The following is a 9,176-nucleotide window of genomic DNA, read 5'->3' on the forward strand; positions in this document are numbered from 1 at the left end:
CAGGGCGCATCTGCACCGGGAAGACCACGTAGCTGGAAAAGAGCAAGATGTGGAAGGCAGCATCAGGCACCAGAAGCAGAGTGCAAGGGAGAAGCAGGGAGCATGTGCGTGTATATGCACAGAAAACTTCTTGGAAGGATCCACAAGAAACTGTTAGCCAGGAGTCCCCTCAGAAGAGAAATCTGAATTTTCATTGTATGCTCTTTTATAGTGTTTGGATTTTATTTTATTTTTTAAAAATTTCCTTTGGATATTATTTTTATATGTGCTTGGATTGTTTTTTCAATAGCCTTTTCCAGTTACTTTTTTTTTTTAAAGAGTTTTTCATGCTGTACTTTTTTTTTTTTTTAACAGAAATCCTGAGGATTGAACCCAGGACCCAGCACATGCTAAGCATGTGCTCTGCCACTAGGCTATACCCACCCTCCTCCAGTTACTTTTTAAAAACCTGTTTCAAAATGACCCAAGCCAGGCTTTCCCTCTTCCCAGAGCCTTCCCTGCTGCCCTCTCCCTTGGCCTCTCCACTTCATGCCCCGCTGTCAGCACCCACCATACTCTATGGTACCAACGTCCTTCTTTGTTGGACTTTCTTACTGGACTGAAAGATACTGGTTGATAAGGATTATGGAAGATATGGCATTTGGGTAAAATAGAACCCATGCTGAACAAGGAAGCTGCTCTACCTTCAAGTTGCTGATAGTCTAAGAGCAGAGACAAAGATCCAACACTACAAAGCCTACTGGGATTACTGTGGGAAGAAGAGCCTTATCAGGACTCCAAAGATGGGGAGGAAGGGGAACAGATTCCCCCTCTTAACTCCCCCCAGGCTGGGGTGGAGTCCTTGTTCAGTCTCTTTCAGCTGTGTTAGCAGCTTGGCAAGTCATTTTGTCTCTCTGAGCCTCAGTTCTCCTCATCTGTGAAATGGGCACAACAGCACGCCCTCCCCCCCAGCACTTAGTGAGGGCTCCACAAAAAGGAGGGGGTTACACCTGTAGCTGGAGGCTCGATGCCTGTGGGCTGAGGGTTATAAGCAAGTACAGGAACTCCAGACTATGTCTGAGCTCTGGACTTCTCCCAACTTCTAAGTCTCCGTTCCCCACACCTCCCCAAAGTCTGGCTTTGAGGAGGGAGCCAAACTAGGGGCCTTTAGGTTAGCAGACTTATAGCTCAGCTGCTGAGTACCAGCTGTGACACTGGTGATATTACTGCCATTTCTTATTTATTGAGGGCTGGCTCCATGCCAAGCAACATGGCATGTGCCCAGCATGCCTCAGCTGATTGACTCCCCCCAAGGACTGCCACCTGGGAAGAGGCTTTCTTATCTCATGTTCTAGGGAAGGGTTCTGAGGCTAATTGCTGGGTTAGCCTGCTTCAGCCCCACGCTCTTGGACTTCCACCCAGTTCCACCCTCCTGTGCTCAGGAGGCAGCAGGGAATCCTGCTGACTCAGCCTGGCCTGGCCCAATTGCTTTGGGAAGAATTAGCAGATTTAAGGAGGAATTCAAGTTGTGCTTCACCAACCCTCCTTCCTCCATTCTCTAAAATCTGGGTTCCAAGCTGGTGTGGCTGTGCGTGCATGTGTGTGTGTGTGCACATGTGCATACACGTGTGCACGACACTCTGTGGGCAGGCCGGATGGGGTGGGAGCTGTGTTCTGGCCCCGCGCATCCTCCTCTGGGCAGATCGGATTTGTTTGGTTCCACGGAGCCCTCTTATGCCAAGTGACTCATCCGCTCTGCTTGTGACGTGGGCTGGGGGCTTGGGGAGGGTATTTGCTTTCCTGGGGTTTCTTTGATGGGGCTATCCAGATCCCTGGCAACCAGGCCACCTTTGGGCCCTGAATCCTGTCCCCTTTTGGCAGCTGGGCCAGGCTGCCAGCTTCCAGGAGGCCAGCACCTTCCAAAGGGTCACCCACACCCTCCCTGTTTGCTGTCATTATTTCCCCAGCAGCTGGAGAGGCACTCTCTCACTCCCTTGCTGGCTGCTGGCTCTGGTGTTTCTGTGAACCAGCCAGTTTGAAACAAGAAGGCCTGTTCCTTACTGCAGAGCCTTCTGCCAGGGCGGAGGCCTGGCCTGCCCTCCTGTGGGCAGCAGCATTTCCCATCTCCAGCTATAAGGCCTCACCCCCACCTGGGAAGCATTTTAAAATGCAGATTCCAGGGTCCCTCCTCTGAGATTATGGTTGAGTGAGTCTGCATAGGGCCCCGGAATCTGCATGTTAACAAACACATACCCTCTGGGATGCTGAAACATGTGGGTTTCTGGGCCACCCTGAGAAACATAGCTGTGAACAGAAGGAGATGGAACACAGGCTCAGGGCCTGGTCTACAGCTGCCTGGGAAGAGCCCACAGGCTGTAGCTTGAGGGCAACCTAGGTTTGAATCCTGGTTCTGCCACATCCAGCTGTGTGACCTTGGATAGGTGGCTTAACCTCTCTGAACCTTGGTTTCCCCATCTGTAAAATGGGGAAGAGCTAGTGCTCTGTGATGTGTGCAGACCACCTGGCATGGAGGCCCTTCTACTCCCCACTCTTTGAGGGGACAGGAGGGGGCTGGCCCAGTTTCACCCTGTGTTTTGTAACATGTATTTACTTTTCTTACAGAACAATGCAAGGGATGGAAAATCCTGTTGGCCCTCCAGCCCAGATGGGCTTACACTCAGCCCTGAGCTGGGGGCCTAGTGAGCTCCCCACAGCCTCTGTGGGACCAGAGGAGAGGCTGGGCCCTGGCAGTAAGGACAGGAGAGGGTCCATGGTGAGTCATCCACTCTGCCTGCCCCTGAGTCATGCCCTGAGAATGTGCCTCAGGGCCCCACCTGCCTGGGGTCCCTGGCTGGCTGCCCCATCCTGGTCACCTCCCCACTGCCTGCCAGGCAGCCCCAGCCCGCTGCCCACCCCCCAGGGAGCTGCTGCTGGGATAACTCCCCTGCCAGCCTCTCTGGGTGCAGGTGTGCATCTGTCCAGCAGTCTGCTGTCAACATACTGAAACAGTTCCTGACCAGTTGTTGAATAGTGGTTACTTTGAGCCCCCAGTACCCCTGGCTACCCTGGCCTCACCCCAGGACACAGTCACAGAGGGTTTAACCCTCTGCTCAGCAGGAGGCCCCTGGGACCTGGCCTCACTCACAGACTGACATCCACTGTGGCCCAGCCCTACCGCCCCCTCACCCCATCTTGCAGATCTGGGCCTCATCTTGAACCTTGCATGGCTTTCCAGCACAGCCTACTCCATGTCTCTGGACACCTCATTTCAAGCCTGTCCCTGTGCCTCTCAGATCAGGTGGTAAGAACCACCCAGTGAGGAGGTCAGGCTGTCAGGGCAGAGAGAGGCTCTGGGTGGGGCTGGGATCCCTGCAGGACCAGCCGCCCAACCCAACCCCAGAACTCCCCTCACCACAACCAAGCCTACTTCCTCCCGCCCCACCTGCCAGGGCTCAGGCTGCCCCAGGGGCTACATTTCTGGGGCCAGTGTGTGACAGCCCCTGGGGATGGCCCAGTCAAGAGGTCAGGACCCCATTCCCTCCTGAGCTTGGGGGCCTGAGTGATGGACAGTCCAGGCCACAGGGGACAGAACGCAGAATCAAATCAAGTTTTAGCTTGAAACCAACCCCAATTGGAATCCTGGCTCTTCCATGCACCCAGCTATGTAATCTTAGGCAGGTGGCTTAACCTCTCTGAACCTCAATTTCTCCATTTGTAAAATGAATAAGAACCAGTGAGCTAAGATGTCACATCCCAGCTCCTCCATCTCCTAGCTATGTGGCCCTGGGAAAATGTCTTCAACTCTCTAAACCTCGGTTTCTCCACCTGCAAAATGGGGACACTCTGGCACCAGCTCCTTAGGGTCTTAAAAGAATTCAGTGAAGTAAGACATGTAATAATAACAGAAAATAACAACTTTTGTTGAGTATTTACTCTAAGCCAGGCCCTGGGTGTAGTGCTCGGCCTGGGGAGTTGGCACTGTGATTTCCAGCCTCACTGATGGGTGATAGACATACAACAAAGTGCACATATTTAAAGTCTCCCATCTGATGAGTTTTGACACAAGCACCCAGTGGTGGAACCATCACCAGAGCAAAGATGACAAACTGGCCCCCTTCTTCCCATTTTTCAGATGTGGAAGCAGAAGCTCCAAGACATTCAGCGCCTGCTCAAGGGGGTCAGGAGGGGCCTCAGGATTTAAACTCTGCGCTCTGAGCCAGCACGCTTGTCCCCACCTCCACCACCAGTGGATGGCACAGAGTAGGTGCCCAGGGTCATGTTGAGAGAATCAATGAATGAACAAGAGGGTCAAGGCACCGTGGTGGTCCCAGGGGAGGTCCCCAGAGGAGGACCAGCCATGGCCTAGCAGGTCCTGAGTCAGAACCATGGTGGAAGAGAAGGGAATCATTTGCTCATTCATCCAATACTTATTGAGCATCTGCTATGTGACAAGTTCTGTTCTAGGCAAACAGGATACAAGGTGAGCATAATGGATACAGGTTCCTGCCCTCAGAGAGCTGGTGGCAGAGGACTGGGGTGAAGTTCCTGTGTGGGTGGTGGCATGGCTCCTATGACCCCAAGGACGGAGCACCCCAGGCAGACAAAGTCACAGAGAGGAGGGACTGGGGACACTGTGAGGAAAGTGGCCAGACCCCAGACTGAGGGTGGCTGGAGTCCTGGCAAGGAAGAGGGGGGAGATCCTCGCTGGCAGGGACCCCAGGTTCCCTCATCATCCTCCTTTCCGCCCAAGAGTCACTGTTATTTCCACGGGAATCAGGCTCCCCTGGCCCCAAGGGGAGGATCATGACCTCTTGCCCCCACAGTGCCTCCCACACATTCACCATCCATTTATGGAACACCTACTGTATGCCCCACCCTGGGGACACAGCAGCTAGCCAGATACGGCCTGCAGCCCCCAGTCTGGGAAGGGAAAGCGATAGAAAAGCAAGCGGACGACCACATGTAAAGAAATGAAATGACCTAAATGCCCATCAGTGGGGCAGCGGTTGATGAACGACAAAACGGCCTTGCTCTGGAAAGGTGGACTGGGGTCAGGAAGGCGAGGAGTGCGCAGGCCTCACAGCGAGGAAAGCCCAGGGTGTAGTAAGAGAAGCAGTCGGTGCTGTATTCTTGCCATTTGTGATTTAAAGTAGAGCTGCCCCTAATTTGGCCAGTTTGCCCTTCTGCCGGTCTAGCCGGGTCTGGGCCTGCCTGGGCCCTTTGTCCACTCTCTCTGCTGAGGTCAAACTTTCCTGCCCTGGACCCAGGAGGCCAAGCCACGGCAGGCTGCCCTCCCAGGCCAACCTCCGGTCACCGGCTCTGGCTTAATCCCTCACCCGGGCCCAGGCCTTGGAACTGATGAGTCAACGCCAGTCAGCTCTGGACAAACACCCCCACCTCCTGGCCCTGGGGTCCCTGCTCCACTCCCTCCCAGCTCATCCTGTTCCCGAGACAGGGCCCAGCCTCTGCTGGTCCAAGGATGACTCGGAACAGCCCTGTCCCACAGAACTTCCTGCAATGATAGAAATGGTCTGTATTTCAAAGGAGGCATGAGCCACACATAGCCACTGAACACTTGAAATGTGGCTTGTGAAGCAGGCTGTTTCATTTTGCTGTTTAGACTATATTTATTATTTATATAAGTAGACGACATGTTCAGATCCATTTAATTAATTTAATTAGCACACTGGGTAGGTAGAGAATCAGCCTGGGCCCAGGAATGGAGAAGTGGACGACCTGGAACCCTGGCCTCTCCCCAAGGCAGGGGAAACTTGGGGGTGGTGCTGGCTGGGCAGCCAGGGCCTCAGGGACTGAGCTGGAGGAGGGGTCCCTGGGGATCTGTTGAAGAGGCCAAGCTTAGCTTTTGGTGCCTGTGGCTGCCCCCAACTCAACCTGCCAGACTCCTTGGTCTGACCCCAGCTTGGTGGGCAGAGTCAGGACCCAAGCTGACCTCTGGATGTTGCAGTGCTGGCTGCAGCACCGTGGTCCAGCCTCCTTCATCCCTCCTGGACCTCTGACCACTGCATCGCAGCCCTGACTCTCCCTCTGCCCGTCCCTACTCCCTGGTACTATTCGGACTCACATGGGGGGCTGGCATCACAACTGATCTGCTGAAAGGCAATAGTGACACGTCCTGCCTTCAACCCAGAGGAGTCGGAGGCCATAGCTGTCCTGGCCCAGGTCCCCCTGAATGCAGAGCTTGAGTGCAGGATCTTTGCCTTTGGCGGTGACCTCAGGTCACAGGGGCAGGGGATGGGAAGGGTGCACCAGGGGTGGCAAACCAACCCAGGGTGCAGTCGCAAGCTGGGCCCTGCTGTGGGCTGATGGTGGCCCCCTAAAGAAGACAAGTCCAAGAACTAACTCCCTGCAACCTGGGAATGTGAATTTATTTGGGAAAAGGGTCTATTAGATGTAATTAAACAAAAGAGGTCATCCTGGATTTAGAGTTAGCCCTGCATCCAACGATAGGGGTCATTATAAGAGAAAGGCAGAAAGAGATTGGAGACAAGGACACACCAGAAGAGAAGGCCATGGGATGCCCCAATGAAGAGAGATGGAGCGATGCGGTTTAAGGATGGAGGAAGGGGCCACAAGCCAAGGAACCCAGGCTCCAGAAGCTGGAAAAGGGAAGGAAATGGAGTCTTCCTTCAGAGCCTCCAGAAGAAGCTAGCTCTGTGGATACCTGGGCTGTAGCCCAGTGAGACTGATTTCAGGTTCTGACCTCCACAGCTGTATGATGATAAATTTGTGTTGTTTTTTAAGCCACTAAGTGTGTGGTAATCGGTTACAGCAGCAGTGGGACGCTCATACACGACGGTTCCTTCTTACTGCCCCCCAGGGGACCTTGTCCTCAGTCATCAAGGCGACTTTGGGCCCCAGGAAGGTCATGGGCAGAGGTTGGAGAGTAGGGGGCATTAAGCACACTCACGTTGTTGTGCAACCATCACCACCATCCACAACTTTTTCCTCTTGCAAACTGAAACTGTGCACCCACTAAACATTAACTCCCCCTGCCCCTGGCAGCCACCTTTCCACTTCCTGTCTCTGTGAACTTGATGACTTAGGTACTGCGTATGAGTGGGATGTCACAACGTTCGTCCTTCTGTGTCTGGCTTCTTTCACTGAGCGTATCTTGAAGGTTCAACCATGATGAATCTTTTTTAAGGTGGAATAATTTCCATATCACCCCCATTTTAAAGGAGACACTGCAGCCACATACACTGCAGAGATGCTGGAAGGTGGCAGGGCCAAAACTCACACGCAGGCTGACCTGACGCCAGCACTCACCACTTTGCCATTCCGCCCCTTACTCTGGGGCATCTGACCTTTGCTCTTGTTCCACCCCCTCCTCTCTGAGAACTCCTGGGGCTCAGAGGCTTTTACTCACCTTTGGACACTGACTCCACATTCAGTGCCTGGTGGAATCCCAAAGCATGCGTGTGTTGTGTGTGTGTGTGTGTGTGTGTGTGTGTGTGTGTGTGTGTGTGTGTAAGTGACTGGACTTGGGGGTGGGATGGGGGTGGGTGGGGCCTGGCTGTGCAACCTTCTGAGTCAGACTGCCGCAGACTCAGCATCCACTAAATCCAAGCTGCCCAATGACCAGGACCACTGCATAGAGTTGTGCAGGCTACAACATGCTCACCTTGCCAATGACCCTGTTGGCCCTTAAGGTTCCCAAAATCTAGGAGGTCTCTGAGCTCCGCTCTTAGGAGGAGGAAGAAGGAGCACGATTAGAAGCAGGCCCTGGGACAAATGAGATGTGGTGCAGAAAGCAGACTGAGGGTTGCCGGGGTGGGGGGAGGGAGGAAGAAGTGACTGCTTGATGGGTACTAGTTTTCTTTCCGGGTGATGAAAATGTTCTGGAAGTAGGCAGTGGTGATGGATGCACAACTTTGTGAATATATTAAAAGCTACTGAATTTTTAAAAGTGGTTAAAACTGGTAATTTTTATATTATGTGTATTTTATCACAATAAAAAATGCCCCACTCTCTCTAGCTTCAGTGCCTTCCCAGGGCCTTTATGCATTCTAGGGCCCAGATCAAGGGCCACTTGTACCCCCACCAGGGTCTAGACCCCTGGACCTTCTCACTCCCATCCCCCTCCTCACCTCGACAGTGTCACACTGAGCTTTCCAACTGAGGACATTTCCCTGCAGGCTGCCTTCCAGGGGCATCTGTGCTTGGATTGGGCCCAGTGTTTTACTCAAATAAATGCATTTCTAATGGCTGAATTTCCTGTGGTAATGGTCCATTTGCAAGGGAGATATTCAAAGATGCAGGGTGGTTTCTGGAGTCTTCCAAACCCACTTACCAAAAGGCAGCTGTGGCTTGGTCATTCCTGCAGGGCAGGTAGGAAGCAGCAGATAGAGGATGAAGGTCCTGCCCCTGAGACTGACTTCATGCCCCTAATGTTCCCATGGAGTCAGCTCATCTTTTTGGTACCTCAGTCCCGAGCCAGGATGCCTGCCTGGATATTTTTGCAGCTCAGGCTGGGAAATCACATCTTCCTGGGATTCCAGCTGCAGCCCTGGGGGAAGAAGTTCCTTAGTAGCTGTGTGACCTAGGGCAAGTTACCCAACCTCTCTGTGTCTTAGTTTCTTTGTCTTTAAAATTAGGATTAACAGAGTTTTCACCTTAAAAGGTTTTTTTTTGTTTCGTTTTGTTTTGCTTTAATTTAGGTATAATCAGATAACATAAAATTAATCATTTTAATGTGTACAACTCAGTGGCATTTAGTGCATTCAGAGTGTTGTGCAACCAGTCTCTGTGGAGTGCCAAAACATTTTCATCACTACAGAGATTATTTTCGAGGACTAAATGTGTGAATGTTTGTAAAGCCTTAGACCTGTGCCTGGTACAGCCTGCGTCAAGTAAGGGCTCAATAAATGGCAGGAATGATTGGTAGTAGAACAGTGTTGGTTATAGGAAGCACCTGGCAGGTGCTGTTACTAATTCTCTTTCTTTGGCTGTAGAAGGAGGGAATTAGGCTCTCCCTCCCCTCCCAGCCCCATTTTCCACTTTGAGCTCTCTACCCCTGCAGTTGTCGCACCCCCTCCCCCAACCAGTAGTGTCCTCCCCGGTTGTGGGAGGGGCGGCGCTGACTGTAGCCGGGAGACCTGAAGCCTCCCCGCAGTCTCAGGGTCTCTCCTTTGCTCCTCTTGGCTTTTCTTGGATCCCTCTCTACCTGCATCTCTGGT

This window comes from Camelus bactrianus, chromosome 18 (assembly GCF_048773025.1).
Source record: "Camelus bactrianus isolate YW-2024 breed Bactrian camel chromosome 18, ASM4877302v1, whole genome shotgun sequence".
NCBI classification, from domain to species: Eukaryota; Metazoa; Chordata; class Mammalia; order Artiodactyla; family Camelidae; genus Camelus; species Camelus bactrianus.